Source organism: Lissotriton vulgaris, chromosome 5 (assembly GCF_964263255.1).
Source record: "Lissotriton vulgaris chromosome 5, aLisVul1.2, whole genome shotgun sequence".
Classification (NCBI taxonomy): domain Eukaryota; kingdom Metazoa; phylum Chordata; class Amphibia; order Caudata; family Salamandridae; genus Lissotriton; species Lissotriton vulgaris.
Window position 1 is genome coordinate 1,968,709,616 of NC_141693.1, and position 20,068 is coordinate 1,968,729,683.

The following is a 20,068-nucleotide window of genomic DNA, read 5'->3' on the forward strand; positions in this document are numbered from 1 at the left end:
TGCGCCGGTAAATGTGACTCGACATCTACAGCATTATTGCATCTGCTCAAGCCAGCGATTTTTCTAATGTGCAGACGATCTGATTTACCACCCTTCGTTTGCCATGACGATTGGAAACGGTTTTGAAAACTATTTCTTGGGAAGACTTTAAGTTTGTGGTATCTTCACTTACCTACCTCCCAACCACAAATATTATCAATGCCTTGTAGCAGCAGGACAGCATGAGGTAATGTCTCCCCAGGTGCAAAAGGAAATGCTCTATACGGCCAATCGAATGTAGGAGCCAGCTAAAGAATGTCTTAATTCTTCGTAGTTAGTTTCCCAGCGTGTCTTTCACCTGAGGGTTATATACATCACGGGATAAACGCCCAAACTGCAGTCGTATCAGTGAAACACAACTCAGATATCCCTATGGTTGAGCCTCACCGCCCCCTGTACAACAGTACTGAACATAATATACCATACAAGAGAAGACAGTCAGAACAATGCACATACATACAACAGTACTGAACATAATATACCATACAAGAGAAGACAGTCAGAACAATGCACATACATCCAACCGAACTACGAGGCGCCCAACAGGGGGACCTCATTGAGGTCACTACAGTGCTTTACTCATAAAACAACACACCTCTCTAAAGTAACACATTAAACAAATATCCCATAGTAAAGGGATCCTATGGACCCCAACGAGGCACCGCAGTCTGTTACCTGATGCGCATACCTCAAGTCGGGGATTGCTTCCCACCGCACTACCCCTTCACACAGCCCTGTCAACGCCTGTTCCCATGTACACACTGCAACTTACACGCAAAATGCCACCTACACACGACGCTAGGCGAACTCTGACCCGCAAACCACTTTCATAGGGCTACTCTCACCTGTCTACATATGGTAAGTTGTGGATTTTCTTAGTTCCTCAGTGTGGAACAAGAGTATACCAATGCAGAGCCTGCTGCATTTTAGACTATATCATGTACAGAAATATCTGGAAATAGGGGTCTCTTTCTGTTGTGTGGAGCTTGCTTTCATAACTTGCCAACTTCTTTACACAATCTGCTTTAGTGTTAGAGAGTTTACTTCAAGACCTGCACACAGATGTACTCTGATATGCAAATCCATTGAACCAGGCCATACCATTCAGGCACTCATGGTGACTCTTGGTAACAAGTACATGTATATAGCGCTTGCTGCCCTTGACGAAGCGTTGAAGCGCTTTATGGAGGATTGCACCGGACTCCGGATCAAGGGTAGTGTTTTTCCAGCGGGTAGTTCTGTACAAAGCCTTCCAGCACCGTTGGAGGACACAAAGTTTTAACCAATCAGCGTATGATGGTTATGTATATAGATTACAGGTCTCCCTTGTAATACCACTGCCGGGCTAGTGCTTAGGAGAGGCTATTAGCGCGTCTCCTGAGAGCACTATCGTGCCACGATAAAACCCCCTTTAAGGGTCTGCTTCTCGGCTCAGACAGGAGCAGGGCTCATGTGAAAAACCGTCTCCCGTGCTTCGCAGGCTCGGCCCCGTGGTCCCCCGTTCGGGTTACCAGGCTGGGGGTCCCCATTGGGAACCGAGGCCCGCGTGGTGCACATGGCGGTCTATTAAGGCGCTGAAAGTATATTCCTCCGGGGAAGCTGCAGATGTGAGGGGCCCACAGCGTCTTCCGCGAGGTCACCGGCAGCTGGAGGCCCCGGGAGCATAGCGTTTGTAAAACATGCGCCTTTATAAATAAATCAGGTGCTACCCTGGGGGATTGGACCGGATTTCGCACACGCCGGCCTGAAGGTAATGAGGAAATATAAATTTTATGGTCAAGTTGTGTTCCCTAGCGTGTACCCCACCATCTCCATGTACCAGCTTAAAGTGCATGTAACTTCCCTCCTGTGCCAGCTATGAAGGCGCAAATACATTTGCGTCCAACGTTAACATGTCCTCTTTCAAACCCACCCTGAATGGGTTGAATAGTCCGTTCCTAAGTATGCTATGCCAACGTCTTTTTGTAGTGTACTTTACACGTTTTCCAGCTCTGGCAAAGTAGGCCCTGAATTTCTGCCATCGAGCCTTTTCTTCTGGCTTCTGACTCTGAAAGCCTCAGCCCAGGTTGTCTCTGTACCCGTGAACTCTGACTTACTTCCAGCGCGGCTCACCGCGCTTAGCTCAGCCTGCTGCCTGCCAAGACTGACTACAACCTTCGAATTATCTGCTCCGCTCCTCGAAAATACATTCCTGCCTACTAGTTTCAGTAAACATCCCGCCAGCTGCAGAGCAGAAGGGCCGGCCTGTCTCCGTGCAAGTAATTCATAGCCTCTGTTACCATGCTCCCATGGAAGGCCCAAGCCCCCACGCTTCTCATGCAGACACTCAGGCGCTTATACACGCACTCACAGTCAGTATAGAATAGCTTCTGCCCCAGAGACCTTTTCCGTTCAGATAATATGGTTCCCAAACATCAGATATCAGATATGATAGAAGTACGAGTTGATCTGACATGCCAGACTTCTGTCTCTTTCCGCTAGTATAAATGTCAAGTCCCCTGCATCCTCCAGTTTCACGTCAATCACACGTCATGCAGCTGCGCGCGCATCCAAGCCTCCGATTTCTACTGACATTGCAACATTTCTGTTTTGTGCCACCCACTTATGACACCTACCCGTGACGTTTCTAGTGCATACCTCTAGTTCACGCCTAGTCCACGCCTTCTGATTACGTACTAGTAACACGTGGATGCTGTTATCTTGTCTTCTCTCAGCTGTTACGCCTACTATATTGCTTTCAATGATGTGAATTAAGTATATAAGCTATGTATTGTCAATAAAATATTGCTCTATCCCTTCCTGAACCCTTTGTGGTTGCAGGAATATGATATCCAGTTCCGGAACGATTCCTTTTTAAGGAATAAAACCCCTAAGAACTCTACCACCACGGACTCTGTTTCTTTCTTTCCGATTTGAGTTATTATTGATTAAGTACTTACCTGTATATAAATTAAGACGGTAAATTAAATATTTACGACATTTTGGCGCCCGAACAGGGACCCCTCCCCCACCCCACGCGCCGGTTGGTGCGTTGCAAGCTCTGTCCCCTGCCATCAGTTAGAAGGAAACTACGCGTACCGGCAGGATTTCCTGTATCTCCCTCTGGCCCACGGAGGTGACGAAGACTGCGATCAGCACCCAGACGAGGCGGTGAGGAGTGCGGAGGATCCCGACCAGAGCCTAGCCGAAAGAAGCAAGGTCCGAGGTGTCAAGAGGCCCACCAGTTTTCCGAAGTATCCACGTGTCGAGTCGAGTCGAGTCCGGTCCAGTCCAGTCGAGTTTTCCGAGGCCTTCTGTTTTACGTGCTTCCCGGTGAGTACCATTGCTGGGACGTATCTAGACGGGTTTGGGTACACAAGTCTGGTCTGCACTGTTTTAGACAGTGTATCTGTACTGTTTAGCAGTACATCAGTTATTAAAATTTTTGCATCGTCTCCGACAGTGTATCTGTGCTGCTTAGCAGTACATCCGGTATAGGGGGTAGTCATATATGACTCAAATGTCTTTTCATGTGATTAATGTCGTGGTATGAGTGTGACTGTTTTTAATGTGCATTATTGTGTTCTTGTATAACTAGCTGTATTCAGTATTAAGTAGCAAGGATTGAGCATTCAGTTCTAAGTAAACAAGATGCCGTTTTTCAACAAGTTAAAGCAGATAGGAACTAGGAAAGGGATACTAGAGGAAGAAATTCCTATCCCCCCTAGGGACACTCCTGGAAATTTTATGTACCATAAGCACGGCATAGATGCCATATTATATCTAGATTTTTCGGGCCGATTATACTAAACATCTAGACGAAAGACACAGATGGCCTGTTACCGGAACATGGGATGCCGAGTGCATCATGAAGGTAGAGGAAGCACTATGGAAAAAGAAAGCCAGACAATCTCAGAAAGACGCCATAGAGTTTTGGCGTAAGGAATCGCATAAGCGTGCTGAAAAAGAACTACGTAGAGAAGACAGACTTAAAGAATCAGATAAAGCCCAAGAAAACGAATTAGTTACTGAAGGGATCCGAGTAAAATCAGAGCAAGTAGACCCTGCACGAAACAATCTCGTAAACGGTATGTATCTCGCGGCCGAGGATTCGCCTGAGGCCATTTCAGAAATACCGAAAAATCTGCCGCCACCATTGGTTCCAACCAAAGTAACACACAGGACCACTAAAGACATATTCCTGAATTCCTATCTAGAGGATGTAGCACCCGCTTACACCAATCTGCCTGTTCGCGCCCCGCCCACTGACGGGGACGGGGGTGTCAACCCGCCTCCAGACCAAATTCTGCCACAACTGCAACCAGGTTTCCCCGTTCGACCGACCATTCCTCCACCTCCACCACTTCCCGCACCTAAAGTTGATCTACCGAAACCGCTTCTATCTGACCCTACTAAAAGACAAATTCAAGTACAGATACAGACTCCACAGAGAGATAATGTTCAAGCTCCCGCCTCAGGAGGTGCGATGGGGGGTCTTCGGACCCCGCCATTAACACACAGAGTACACCTTAGGGATATGGAGAGTCCTTTCACGTTCAAATCACCCCGTCTCGACATACTCAAAGAACACCTTTCAGTTTGCAGATATGATCCAGTACCCGGCAAAGACGATAGAATGATGATGGCATCACTACGGTTACGATCTGCTACTGATTTCCTGCTGTTATTTGCAGGAATGAAGGAGCGCCTAGATAGAATATATCAGTTTGTTCAGACTGGGAAAGACCCTGACAGTATTAAGGATGCCATGGAGCATCAGAAAGTTGACATTCAAGCACAGATACTACGTTTTTTCATAAATTGTTTAATAAGAGAACGAGACAGGCCTGAGACAGATCAGGATGAATTAGATGGACTCAACAGGTGGGGCCAAAATATATCTGAAGGAAAACATGATAAGGGGACTTGCATAGCCAGTATGTACAAGAAAATAAGAAAAGCAGTGATAGAAATACACGAAAAAGAGAAAGAAAAGGCTTCCCCCGAGGAGGAGGAAGAACTTGAAGAACCAGAAAAGACTACAGATACTATAGCGTATGTAGGTAAGGGAACTTACCTTAGGAAAGGCATTCGCCCAGAAAGCAAGAGAGTTTTTCTCTCCAGCTTAACCAACCCGAATTCTTCTGAACATCGGTTCCAGGAGACTGATAAAAGGCTTCGAGACCGAATAGGGTACCATGTACTCAATTCTATGGATGAACAAGAACTAGCCCGGTCAGCAATATTATGGGCTGACAATCCAGACATATACAATGATGACACCGTAGCGCAGACATTCCTGAACCTCTCCCCAGATGAGCAGAAATTAGCAGGTGTATACATGATGCAGCACCTCCTCACGTTATACAGAAACCAACATTCTGATCCAGGTCCCTTACACGAAACATTAGAAGCACTACTCATGGATAGATGGAGAGGTCTAAGTACCAAGTTAATACAAATAATTCTAGAACAACGACATAGATATAACACTTTCGTAAGCTCCGAATATGTTCCCGCTCCGCCTCCAGAAAGAAAAATGTATCATATGGAACGTCTGCATGACATTGGAAGTCAGAACCCCTTACGAGAAGTACATCCAGTTATGGGTGAGGATCATACCTTGAAACGTGTGTATGTACACACGCCTCTGACTAAGTTAGAACTGTTAGAAATGAAGAAACTAGTACCCTGCCATGATAAAGACCCTGCAGGTTTTCACAGAGAACTTAAAGACATGCTACTGATGGGGGATTACACATATGAAGATATCATGAAAATGTTAAAAGTACTGCTGCCCACGGGCATCTACGAGAAACTCAAGGAAAAGGAATGGGAGGTGGGAGAGAAAAAGATTGTATGGGCAGAAATAGAAGACGAAGAGAACAAACGTGTCCCAGGGGTAGGCCTTGGGGAGAAAACTAAAGCATTACCAGGTTTGATAGTACAGGTTCTGCCAAGATTACTGACAACAAGAAAGGAAGACTGGGATGCAATCTCAGCATGTAAACAGAAACCCGACGAAGATACTAGTGACTTCTATTCAAGATTCGAGAAATGTTTTATTATTAACAGCGGTCTTTAACCAAGTAGCGAGTGGTACCCGCATCTTTTTGTATCAAAGTTAGTCGAGAATTCCCTGTTAGCAGTTAAAAACCGTGTATACAAGGTTGAGAGTACATGGCAAGCAAATACGCCATCACAGATGTTACAAATGTTACAATACCATCAGAACAGAATTAGAGAAGAACAGGATCAGGAACAGAAACGTATGAAAGACACGAAAATGAAAATGTTAGTAGCCCAATCAGTTCCAACCGACGGCCACAGAAAGGGTACGACCCAGACTGGTCACACCGCAGCTCCCGTTAAAGGGACATGCAACTATTGCAAGCAGCCAGGTCACTACGTACATGAATGTCCAGTTCTGAAACATAACATATCAACAGGTAAAACTAAAGAAAGACCGCTTCCACCAAGACAAGATCAGGCCCAGCAACAGACCTCACAGAACGTACAGCCCATGCAGAACACGCAGCCTATGCATGCTTCATCTCATACAGCACAGACAGTAGCGGTATCACAGCCACAGCCCATTGCCGCGACTCAACAAGTTTCCCAACAGATGTACCAGTATGCCCAAGCTGCTTACCCCGATTACCAACGATACGCATGAAACAGCCTAGAGAGGGAGTTGGGTTTGCCTCTTATTGAAATTCCCGTAGATCAAGAAGGTCCTTATGTACATAGTCAAGTACTGGGAAAAGACAGAAAGTTTTTAATTGACACAGGGGCAAGCCGCACCACAATAAGCCATGACGAAGTCCCAGGGGCACCCCTCTCAGGCTCACAGAATGTTTCCCTTGGTTTTTCAGGACAGCCCATTGTAAATGAGGTATCAGAACCCGTCCCCCTGGCTGTGGGTCCATTATCACGAGTTACAGACTTGTTACTTACGAAATCATGTCCAGAAAATCTGTTAGGAATAAAAACATTGAAGGCTCTAGGAGCCATAATATGCTGTTCCCCGGAGGGAGTTAGACTCTTTCTGCGGGATTTCAAGGGTCATTATGTATTACGAGAGTTTGATGTCAGATTGAAAAATGTACCAGATCACCTGTGGGCAAAAGGCCCAACTGATGTAGGTTGTATGCATATCACACCATACCGTGTTACACTCAAGACAGGGGTTGTTTTACCCCGAATCAGACAATACAAGTTACCGCCTGATGCTGTAGTGGCTTTACTGGAAATCATTGAAGAGCTCATTGCCCAAGGAGTGGTCGTAGAGACCGACTCCAATATCTGTAATTCACCCATCATTCCGATTCTTAAACGTACTGACCCCAATGCACCGCCAGTATATCGGCTGGTGATTGATCTGCGAGAGCTGAATAAATGCATTGTACCACAGTACCCTGTGGTCCCTGATATCTCTTCCCTATTGACTGCTATTGATTCTGAAGCAACGTTCTTCACTGTAATTGATATCAAGAACGCTTTCTTTAGTGTACCCATTGATCCAGAGAGCCAATACCTCTTCGGTTCAGTTTAAATGGACGAAGTTTCAAATTTTACCGCGCACCTCAAGGATTCACAGAAAGCCCCAGCATCTATAGTCAAGCACTGAAAAGACAACTAGATTGTATTCAAATGCCAGTTAACACCGCTTTACTGCAATACGTCGATGATCTGCTGATCACCGCATGAAGTGAGCCCGAATGTGAACAAGCATCACTGACAGTTTTACATTTTCTGGCCGACAAGGGACACAAGGTGTCTCCTTCGAAGCTACAATTCTGTGTTCAGCAAGTTGTGTACTTGGGTCACTTGCTGTCCAAAGTGGGGAGACAGCTCACTCCCGATCGCATTCAGTTAATTGTAAATATGCCACAACCCCAGACACAAAAGGAAGTGCGGGCCTTCATAGGCCTCACCTCGTACTGTAGACAATGGATTCCTCAATATGCATTTCTAGCTAAACCACTCATCCAGTTAACGACACCGGAGGCAGCGACTTCGACTGTCCTTCCTTGGACTCAGGAACACACACAAGCCTTTGAGGAATTAAAGAAAGCATTATGTCGAGCACCAGTTTTAGCGACACCATGTTACAGTAAACCGTTTACACTTTTTGTTACAGAACGTGATGGTACAGCGTTGTCTGTCCTCACCCAAGATCAAGCAGGTTCACATAAGCCTTGCGCTTATTTTTCAAGTACATTGGATTCAGTAGCCCAGGCACTCCCTGCGTGCTTAAAGTCCATAGCAGCAACAGCATTAGCAATCAGACAGAGCGATTCAATTGTTTTAGGCCATCAGTTAACAGTACAAGTTCCACATTCTGTAGAGGTTCTTTTAAACAGAACCCAGACTCAGAACTTAACTATAGCACGACTGACAGGTTACGAATTAACGCTATTCCAGCCACACATAGAAATCAGACGCTGCAGCATTCTGAACCCCGCAACACTGTTACCTACAAGTATGACAGATCCAGCCCCGCATGATTGTATAGAGATCATTAATGCAGTAACAAAGCCTCGACGAGACTTAACAGATGTTCCATTGACAAATCCAGACCTGACACTTTATGTGGATGGTTCATGTATGAGAACAAGTACAGGAGAATTAGTGGCCGCATATGCAGCGACCACTGAAACCGAAGTTAGAGAAACACATCGTATTGACACCCTGTCCGCTCAAGCAGCAGAGCTCATCGCTCTGACCCGAGCCTGTATACTAGCCAAGAACAGAAATGTCAACATATACACTGATTCCCGTTATGCGTTCGGAGTTGTACACGACTTCGGAATGTTATGGCAAGAACGAGGTTTTTTGACCTCTCATGGTGCCAAGATCCAACACGGTCCCCTCATTCAAGCACTGTTAGAAGCAATACATCTGCCTTCAGGCATATCCGTCATGAAGTGTAAAGCACATACTAAAGTTACAGATTCTGTCTCCCAGGGTAACGACCTGGCAGACCAGACAGCAAAACATACAGCATTGACTCACACTCAGACAACTGACATGACAAAGACAATAGGACCGACAAATTGTATGACAGTCAGGGATCCCACACTAGATGTAATCGATATTCAGACACATGCTACCCCTGATGAAATAAAGAAATGGACTGAGCTAGGAGGGATCCAGACAGATCAAGGTTGGATGACGAAGGGAAAATCTACATGGTTTCTCCCTGACTCTATGGTTCAAGTCATAATCAATACAGCACATAGTCCAGCACATCTAGGAGAAAAAGCGATGTTAGACAGTTTACAAAATCTCTGGAGCAATAAACACTTACGAGCAGCAGCAAAACAGAAAGTGCGTACTTGCATGATCTGTTGTCAGTTCAATCCAGGAAAAAGCATCCCTGTAGAGCAAGGTGGATTTCATCCTCCCGATCACCCTTTTGAAGTCCTCCAGATGGATTATATCCAGATGGACCGTTGTCGAGGATTCAAATATGTCCTCGTAATTGTTTGTGCACTTTCCCGTTGGACCGAAGCATATCCAGTCCCAGATTACACTGCTCCGACCACTGCCAAGCAGCTGGTTCGAGAATTCTTCCCACGATACGGCTTGCCTCGTGTCGTGTACTCAGATAACGGACAGCCATTCTCATCCGAATTAATGAAACAAGTTTCCTTGCTGCTAGGATATCAGTGGAAATTCCATTGTGTCCGACATCCCGAAGCCGCAGGCCTTGTAGAGAGGCATAACCAGACATTAAAGACCCGCCTTGGAAAAATATGTCAAGAGAAAGGGGTCGACTGGATAGTCGCCCTGCCAGTTGCACTGTTCTACATGAGAATGGTTGCCCACTCGAGATCAGGACTATCCCCGTACGAAGTGGTCTTTGGTAGACCACCGAATATGTGGGGGACGCCCATTCCTAAGAAAATTACTGATGTTGATTGTAATATGTTGACAGATTACCTTGCCTCCTTGATGTCTGCACTCCAATCATGTCGTTCACAGGTTGCCGCAGCCTTCCCTGACAACACTGATGTAAAGCCGCATGACGTCCGCCCTGGGGACCTGGTTTTAATAAGGAACTTCGACAGGAAAAGTCCGCTGGAGCCCCGCTGGAAAGCGCCGAAGACCGTCCTTCTTACTACGAGGACAGCAGTGAAGGTGGAGGGCAGAAAGGGGTGGATCCACACGAGCCATATTAAACTATGCAATGAACTGAAACCAGACCCAGGCTCATCCACCCCTTCCAAAGACTGTATCGAGCCTAGTGACTTTAAAGTTTCAGAACGAGAGAAAACTCCCCAAGAAGAGTATAAATTAAAGCTCCGATCTAGCAAGTCAGACAGTTTAATTGTTTAAGTCCTCCCCTAGGTGAACCGGTTAAATAGTTTCTGACATGTATCCCCTAGATCGAGATAGAGAGAGAGAGAGACAATTCAAGAAACGTACATATTGCAAATCACTGCGTAGTCACTGTATAGTGACATTATTAATTATGTTTTTTCTAAGTCTTCTGATTATTGTTGCAAGTATACTGCTTCCTATCTATTACCCTATTTTCAAGCGTGAACAACCTGCTTACAATGTTTCTGCTGAACATTCTTTTAGTGAGTTACCTCCACATGAACTCTCTTACAGACTCGCGCTGCGCAACAACACATTCATTAGTATGCTACACCATTCCCATCAGACTAATAATGCTACAAACTGCTGGATATGTGGCCGACTCCCTCCCTACCAGAATTACAAGGGAGCTCTGCCCCTCTTTCCGTACCCGTTCACTCACAATGGCTCCTGTGGTGCATGGTTTAAAATAATTAATTCCTTAGATATTGCTGTTTTCAAAGGGAGCTGGGTTTGGGGAAACTTGAACTTAGTTCTGCTCGATGTCTGTTACCCTGATAAGGAGGGACTCCCCACTAGAATAGGAACTGATCTAGAAAACGAAGTGTATGGATTAGGTAATTACACAATTAACCTTATGATTCTTACTGTTGAATCCGAAGCTGCACCAGTTCTGCCCGCTATGTCAGTATTACCAGTCACTGGTGAATTATGTGTCAGGAAGAAAGGTTCAGTACACTTAGGTCATAGTAAATGTACTACTGTGGTCGAATTCAGTGATCATGGTAAATCGTCCTTTAAAGCTATCCGTCATTCTTATTTTGTTTGTGGTCATACCGCATACATACGTTTACCTCCAGATTGGGATGGTACCTGTTATATTGCATTCCTTCTGCCACCTGTTTTTTTAGCCCCTCCTGATTATCACAGAAATACAAATCTAGTAAAGAATAGACTCAGAAGAGATCTCCCGCTTGTCGACTACACAGAAACGGCATGGGAACAATACACCGATTTTAATAAAGGATTCTTTTTCTTTTTGGGCCCTGTCCAAAATAGTAAACTAATACGCAGATTAACTAGAACACTTGAAGCAGTAGTGAATGAAACTGCCTCCGCACTAGGTAACTTAACCGAAGAGCAGTCCGCCATGCGGGTTGTTGTCCTTCAGAATCGTCTTGTTATTGACGTCATCTTGGCAGATAAAGGTGGAGCCTGTAAGGTCATCGGGTCAAGTTGCTGTGTTTTCATTCCAGAAAACGCGCCATCTGTATATAAAGCTATTACACGTCTTCATAAAATTGCCAATCTGATACATCAGAATCCAGGCACCTGGACTTGGTCCGGTTGGTTCTGGACAACGTTAACCGCTTGGGGATGGAAGATCCTATCCTTCCTAGGCATTGGCCTAGTCCTAGTATTCAGTTGCTGCCTGTGCTTACAGTGTGGGCCAGCGATTTGGGGACTGTGTGCCACATCATGCATTGAACATTCCAGTTTTCTTTCAAGACGTGAAAGAAAGAAAGAAAGAAGAGCAAATGATGTTACAAGAACAAACTGATCGATTCATGAGGATCGATATATCATGAAGGGTCCGTAGGGAACAAGGAGGGAATGAGGAAATATAAATTTTATGGTCAAGTTGTGTTCCCTAGCGTGTACCCCACCGTCTCCATGTACCAGCTTAAAGTGCATGTAACTTCCCTCCTGTGCCAGCTATGAAGGCGCAAATACATTTGCGTCCAACGTTAACATGTCCTCTTTCAAACCCACCCTGAATGGGTTGAATAGTCCGTTCCTAAGTATGCTATGCCAACGTCTTTTTGTAGTGTACTTTACACGTTTTCCAGCTCTGGCAAAGTAGGCCCTGAATTTCTGCCATCGAGCCTTTTCTTCTGGCTTCTGACTCTGAAAGCCTCAGCCCAGGTTGTCTCTGTACCCGTGAACTCTGACTTACTTCCAGCGCGGCTCACCGCGCTTAGCTCAGCCTGCTGCCTGCCAAGACTGACTACAACCTTCGAATTATCTGCTCCGCTCCTCGAAAATACATTCCTGCCTACTAGTTTCAGTAAACATCCCGCCAGCTGCAGAGCAGAAGGGCCGGCCTGTCTCCGTGCAAGTAATTCATAGCCTCTGTTACCATGCTCCCATGGAAGGCCCAAGCCCCCACGCTTCTCATGCAGACACTCAGGCGCTTATACACGCACTCACAGTCAGTATAGAATAGCTTCTGCCCCAGAGACCTTTTCCGTTCAGATAATATGGTTCCCAAACATCAGATATCAGATATGATAGAAGTACGAGTTGATCTGACATGCCAGACTTCTGTCTCTTTCCGCTAGTATAAATGTCAAGTCCCCTGCACCCTCCAGTTTCACGTCAATCACACGTCATGCAGCTGCGCGCGCATCCAAGCCTCCGATTTCTACTGACATTGCAACATTTCTGTTTTGTGCCACCCACTTATGACACCTACCCGTGACGTTTCTAGTGCATACCTCTAGTTCACGCCTAGTCCACGCCTTCTGATTACGTACTAGTAACACGTGGATGCTGTTATCTTGTCTTCTCTCAGCTGTTACGCCTACTATATTGCTTTCAATGATGTGAATTAAGTATATAAGCTATGTATTGTCAATAAAATATTGCTCTATCCCTTCCTGAACCCTTTGTGGTTGCAGGAATATGATATCCAGTTCCGGAACGATTCCTTTTTAAGGAATAAAACCCCTAAGAACTCTAACACCACGGACTCTGTTTCTTTCTTTCCGATTTGAGTTATTATTGATTAAGTACTTACCTGCATATAAATTAAGACGGTAAATTAAATATTTACGACAGTAACCCTGTAGAACAATGCACATTTCAGACCATGCGTGCAGGCTGTGCGATCCGTTTAATCGTTGAGCATTTCTTACACACTAATACATTTGTTTAAAGGTACAGCCTACTGATATACACAAAAAGGCGTATAGCATTTTAATTATTAAAGATATGCTCTGTATACACAGGAGAGGGTAATTAAAAGATAATCTGTTTATGCACAGAAATAGAAGAACTTTGAATTATGGAAGGTAACACATACACTAATAGCAATCATTAAAAGTACAATCAATCTACCCATATCTAGTGGGAGTTATTTAAAAGTATTGTCGACATTTAAACTGCAATTTGATTATTATCAAAGGATTTTTTTATAAGTCTCTTTGCACGTTAAGAAAGTGATTGAAACGTAGATTTTATTTACACCCAATAGAAGAGTTGTTTAAAAGTATGATTTCTCTCTATATATTTCTCTTTATATAAACAACAGCTTACTATACTCAGTAACAGGGTTCTTCAAAAGTAATGCCTGTTTAAACACATTAATAGAGTTACTCAAATTAAACTGTCAACGCACACTAATAGAGTTATTAAAACAAGGGCAGAAGGCACTGTCTGACAGCTCTGACAAAGCTTTGCTGGGACGTCAGTCTGAGATGAAGGCTGCCTGCTTTCCCGACTCTCCCTACTTGCACTTCCCTCCTCTGTGCTCCCAGCCCCTCCCTGCCCTGTGAGTTTCACTGACCTGGCATGGCGGGTGGCACGCGCTGTCTGGGGATCCCGAAAAAGCGGGGAGGACTTTTGTTTGCAGGAATATTTCAGCATCGGAGACTTCCTAGTGTAAGTGCCAGGTGCGGATCCCTCCCATGGCGGTGAGTGGGCCGAGACAGAGGAGGCGATGGTGGGACCACCAGCCGCTGAGCAATAAGCTTCTTAAATTAACAGGGTCAGGCGCAGCACTGAAAGCGATCGTGCTATTGTAAAAAAACAAACAAAAAAACACGCCCGCGAGTGGCATTGGAAAGGTTATCTCCACAAAGCGTGTCTCCTAAAGCGCGCGCGTTCACAGCGTGTGTCTCCTAAAGCGCGCGGTCAGACCCATTGTCTGCAAAGGGTTTAATAAAGCTCGTGCAACTCTCCTGTCCCACTTCGCTCCCTAAACAGCGACAATAAGTATCGCTGGCGACAGCGCTTCGCGCTGCAACGCCAGCGAGACCTAAAAATTATATATATATAAATATATCCAAGCTGCGTTTGTTCCCGGGGCCTCCCGGGTTCAAAACAAAAGAAGCCGCCACTCCAGTCAGTGTGTTTTTCAGAAATCCATCATTTTATTATTCGAACCTCTGCAGCATAATGTCACAGCGAAAAACCAACGCGTTTCGTGAGCTCCCAACTCACTTGATCACGGTTGTTACAAACACTGTTTGCTGAGAATAATTTAAAAGGGAGTCCCTCCCCCCCATCGGTCACATGATTTCGACCATGTGTTTCTATGACACTATGGCCTTCTGGGATTCGTAGTTTTCACATTGCAAAGTGTAATTTCATGTTATTTTCACAAGAAAAAACTTTTTACACACCCCTTCCCAATATTTGACTGTTTTTTTGCAAATTCTTTTTTTCTATTATTTACATTCTCATTTTCTTATGTGCAGGGAAATTGAAATAAGGTTCAAATGAAAAATAAAAGCCCTCAAGTGGGCTGACTCAGTCATATGAAAACATTTCTATCATTTGCATGGATTATTTTTGCAAATTCAGTGTTTCCCTACTATGCATTATTTAAATCTCTTCAACATTACTTTTCAAAATTCTGCCAAACAATCATTGGGGTCCTTTTGATTAACCCGTAGGTCCCGGTCTATTTCATTTAGACCCTTTGGAGCCCTCTGGTGGGCTGATATTGAATGGGGTGTTGAATTGTGTCCTCAAATATCCCAGAGGTTCATTATATGATGGGTTGTAACGTGGGGTTAAGGAGGGAAAAATAGTTATTATGGAGTACATTCAGAGAAGGCTTTCATTATTTTAAATGTGTACATAAAGTTCCTCGGATTGGTTCAGACCAAAAGGGGTCATTGTTCGAAAGTTCAAGATATGGCGTGATTCCTTTTGGCGCAATAATTTTTCTCGATGTCCCCCCCGTTCTGTTGGGGGCAATGTTTCCAGCCCTAGAAATTTCAAAAGTCGCCAATTGCCATTGTGATTTGTCTCCATGTGTTTGGCCACCGCATTTCCTCTATCCTTGTTTGTTGTGGCCCTTGTATGTTCCAAGATACGCTTTTTGAGTTCACAAATAGTACTTCCTATATAGCGTAACTTGCACGGACATTCAATTAGATAGACTGTGTATTGACTTTTGCAAGTGATTAGCTCTTTGATCTTCCAAATTTTTCCATTGGCCATTTCAATTTGTTTCGTTGGTTTAGCTATCTCGCAAACTTTGCAATTATAACATTTGTTGAATCCAACTGTTTTCAACCAGGGTGTTTTTTTGCGGTTCATGAAGTGGCTATGGATCAATTGGTCCTTCAAATTTTTGGTTCTACGGTATGTAACCACTGGGTGATCGCCCATTTTTTTGCCAATTGTCGGATCCAATTTAAGTAATTTCCAATTTTTTCTTAGAATTTGGATCACTTTTTTTGCTTCTTTGCTATAGTCAAGTATCAGTCTTATTGGTTCTTCCATTTCTTTTTCTTTTGTTTGGGGTTTCAGACACTCTGCCCTTGGTTTCTCATTGGCTCTTTCCCAACACTTTCTCGTCAGATTTTTTCCATATTTCCGCTTGTGGAATCTCTCCATTGTTTTGGCACTATGTTTTTCCCATTCTGTGTTTTCGCTACATATTCTTTTTACCCGGAGAAACTCTCCGTATGGTATGCTCGATATCAGGGCGGGTTGATGAAAGCTTGTGGCTTCCAATGTTGAATTTGTAGCCGTTTTCTTCCTGTGTAAGGTGGTTTCCAATTTATTGTTTTGGATATACACTTCCGTATCCAAGAAGGATATTGATTGCCTGCTTTTTGTGTAGGTGAATTTCAGATCTTTTGTACTGTTGTTCAGGACATCAAAGTACTCTTCAAATTCACTTTCACTTCCCCTCCACACTATGAATAGATCATCAATGAATCTCTTCCATTGTACAATGTGTTGGGTATATTTGGCATTTTGTTGATTCCAGGCTATCTCTTCCTCCCACCAACCCATTGCTATGCAAGCATAGCTTGGACTGAATGAAAACCCCATTGCCGCGCCACTTCGCTGGCAATAGAGTTGTTCTCCAAAAAAGAAGATGTTATTGGAGAGTAATAGGTTGATCATTTCATACAACATATCATTATGTTCTTTATAGTGTATGTTGCGTCTTTCCAGAAAGTGTTTACAAGCCATTAGTCCCAATTCATTATCGATGTTTGTGTAGAGTCCGATAACATCCATGGATATTAGCAAATAGTTATCCTGCCAAATCAAATCAGATATGGTACACACAAAGTCTGTAGTATCTTTCAAAAGGCCATAGTGTCATAGAAACACATGGTCGAAATCATGTGACCGATGGGGGGGGAGGGACTCCCTTTTAAATTATTCTCAGCAAACAGTGTTTGTAACAACCGTGATCAAGTGAGTTGGGAGCTCACGAAACGCGTTGGTTTTTCGCTGTGACATTATGCTGCAGAGGTTCGAATAATAAAATGATGGATTTCTGAAAAACACACTGACTGGAGTGGCGGCTTCTTTTGTTTTGAACCCGGGAGGCCCCGGGAACAAACGCAGCTTGGACATATTGCGGTTTGGTTCTACCGCGTGAAGCGACGCACTTGCCAGCAGCGCTGAAAAACAAAAGGAGAGCGGAACCAATCTGGGTTTATATATAAATATATATATATGTATATATATATATATATATATATATATATATATATATATATATATATATATATATATACGTGTGTGTGTGTGTGTGCGCGCTTGTGTTTGTGTGTGTATACACAACTACTTACACAGACACAAACGAGCCGTCAGCTCTATTTATCGGATGATTTGTTTATGTATTCTTCACATTTTGCTTCCACCCACCACAGGTAACAGCATGGGGCACTGGGTCAGACACTGTGATTGACCCAAAGTGACTTTTGCACATGTGCACATCCACCTCAAAAGAAGTCCACCTCCTTGACAGGCTGAAAGACCAATTTCTGTTTTCATTTGATGTTATTTATTGTTATTCTAGCAATAGTTCCTTTTTTCTTTTACCCCTTAATTGCGGGGAACGTTCAGCGGACGTTGCGTGCACTACCTCGCTAGTGCTGCGCACGTCCGTTGAACGTTCCTATTCCATCCGCTCAATGGAACGTTCCGCACTAGCGCGGAATTTGCGGCGCAGGCAACGGGTTTATTTATTTTTCGCTGCAAATATGCACCTCAACTCTAGGCAGTAGTACTTCAACTTTTTTTACGCCTTTTGCAATTCTCATGTCCTTTGCATATGTTTGCAAAATATATAACTTAAATAAATGTAAAACATTGGCGGCCTTCCACAGCCCAGACCTGTTGAATTTGACAATACTTGTTGTTTACTGATTTTCAAAAGGGGGGATTGCTTATCTCCTTAACCGCTGCGCAAATTTCGCTGCGGTGCAGGAGTTCTATTAGGTGGGCAGAGCCGTGTCAGCCAACGGACGTGCGCAGCACTACCGAGGTATTGCTCGCGACGGCCGTTGGCCGACGCGTGCACACAATGGGTTATGGGCTTGAAAATAAATCCCAGGGCGTGACGGAATAACTCTAGGTGCAATTTTGAGAAAGAAAGTCATAACATTCCTTACCTAACAATGAGAGCCTCTTTCGAATTTTGGATGAAAACATAAGTCGATATTCCAAATAATGAGAAAAAAGCAAAACAGTAAGGTCCTGCTGCATATTTCGGCAGACAACGGTGATGGATATCCTGTCTGCCAAAATCCCATTATAACCTATGGGATTAATATTTCGGTGGACTGGATATCCTTCACCATTGTGATGGAGTAGCCCGTCGCAAAGATCTAAATTAGGCCCTTAGTTATTAGATTTCCTGACCGGAGGATTTTTGTTACCCACAATGATTCCAAAACAGATAGCATCGCCGCCAACTGGAAGAGTCAGAAACACAATCTTGGTGCATAAACTCGGATGAAAGTTTAGTGCAAAAAAAGGCCACTCGGGAAATTAAAAACACATGACATGACGTTTTCCACTCACTACAATCTTTGTAAGCCATTGATATTGACACTTCTATGGATACCACCATGTTAAAGGCACACATCCCAATAGACCCGATTCAGATGGGAGGCTCCCGATTTCTGAAGCCTGAAATTGCTTTTTTTGGGTGTCTCCCGCCTGAAATTACCTCTGTTTCAATAGAAGCCATTGGGGAAATACATTCCTTTTTTTAAATCTCCCACTTTCGTCTTTTAGAATGTTGGCATGTATGTAAATGGGGGCTCATCCCATCTCCTTTTGGCTTCCAGGAGGTTTATTTTCAGTGCCGCTAAAGAGAGGAGGCCACACTTGACAAAGAGTTCCGACCTCAGGGAGGGATGCCGTCACTAGCACCAAGAGGTCTTGGACAAGGCTTTTAACCCCTTCCATGCGGCCGCGATTCCCCTGGTGTGCTGTAAACAACACGAACAGGAGCGGGCCGTGACGAACCCCAGCCGTCATCAGCACACGAGCACCGTAGTGCATGACGGCTGGGGTTCGTCATCAGCACGGAAGGGGTTAACAGTGCTCTGTTGCACTTGGATGCTTGCTGAGGAGTCAAGTTAATCTCTGCACACCCTCAGAGCCACAAAATCCTTGGAAATTCTGTCTCAGACCTCGACATCTTAGCTGTAGAACCAGACCTCCCTAAATATGTTCAATATCCAGGTCTGGGGGCTAAAAAAAAAACACTTTGGGTAGCTAAATGGATCTATTTTATCAATGACGAATGTAAGCCTGACGTTTCCAATTAGTATTTGTTGTTCCTTCTTTTGTTAATTTGTTTTTCAATATCATTTACTTGAACGTCAACTGGACCATTAGTCAAATAATAGTTCTTACAGAGTATTCTGACGTTCGATAAAACACCGTAGACCCACCTACATTTGTTGACATATTGCTTTCTAGTGACTGAATGCAAAAATGTGAAACACCACTTAGTAACAAATAAGTCTTCAGCCAAACGAGGACTGAGCCAGCCTGGGTGCTTGAATCCCTTCACGACATGGAAGCCTACATCTGCAAAGCCTACTGCACCTAACTACGACCACCACGATCTGCCGTAAAAGGAACGAACCGCAAAGAACACTTATCCTTGAGCAACAAATCACAAGCCTCTGTACAAGGATTATTGTACACACCACCCGCTGCAAGATCAACAGCAAGGCACCAGACCAGCTATCATCTACCACTGTTATATTAAATGATGCCAAGACTGTCTGTGGTCCTATTGACTTTATCCGGCCTCCTCCAATAGAAGGTGAAAAGTTCTGTCCAACAAAGTGAACAAAAAATGTTCTCAAACTCTCAGCAGAAAGCAGGCCTTGGAGAGGTTGGAGGTCCTAGCACATAAGAAACAACACGTGGCGCCCCCTTCACGTGACTGGAACATTCTTCACAATGTTTACAGCTTAAAATTCCATATTTAGCCCAAATCCCTCACCAATGCTCTAGGCATGTTTAGATTTTAAACTTTGAGAGTATTGCAGCAGGTTACCTTCATCGCTATTACATTTTTATATTATAATTGTTAATATTTAGATTACTACATCTCTTAATGTCATGTACATTAGTTACTATTATTAATAGACCCATTAATATTATAACTATCTTTTTTTTATTAACACTTGCATTATTTTACTACCGTTTCTAA

At 44.0% G+C, this 20,068-nt stretch overlaps 1 protein-coding gene across 2 annotated transcripts in view; it reads right to left on the minus strand.

Moving 5' to 3' along the window:
- Window positions 1-20,068, minus strand: part of SCAI (suppressor of cancer cell invasion) — a 602,691-nt gene that overhangs the window by 322,672 nt on the left and 259,951 nt on the right. The gene's annotated exons all lie outside the window — the stretch shown is intronic.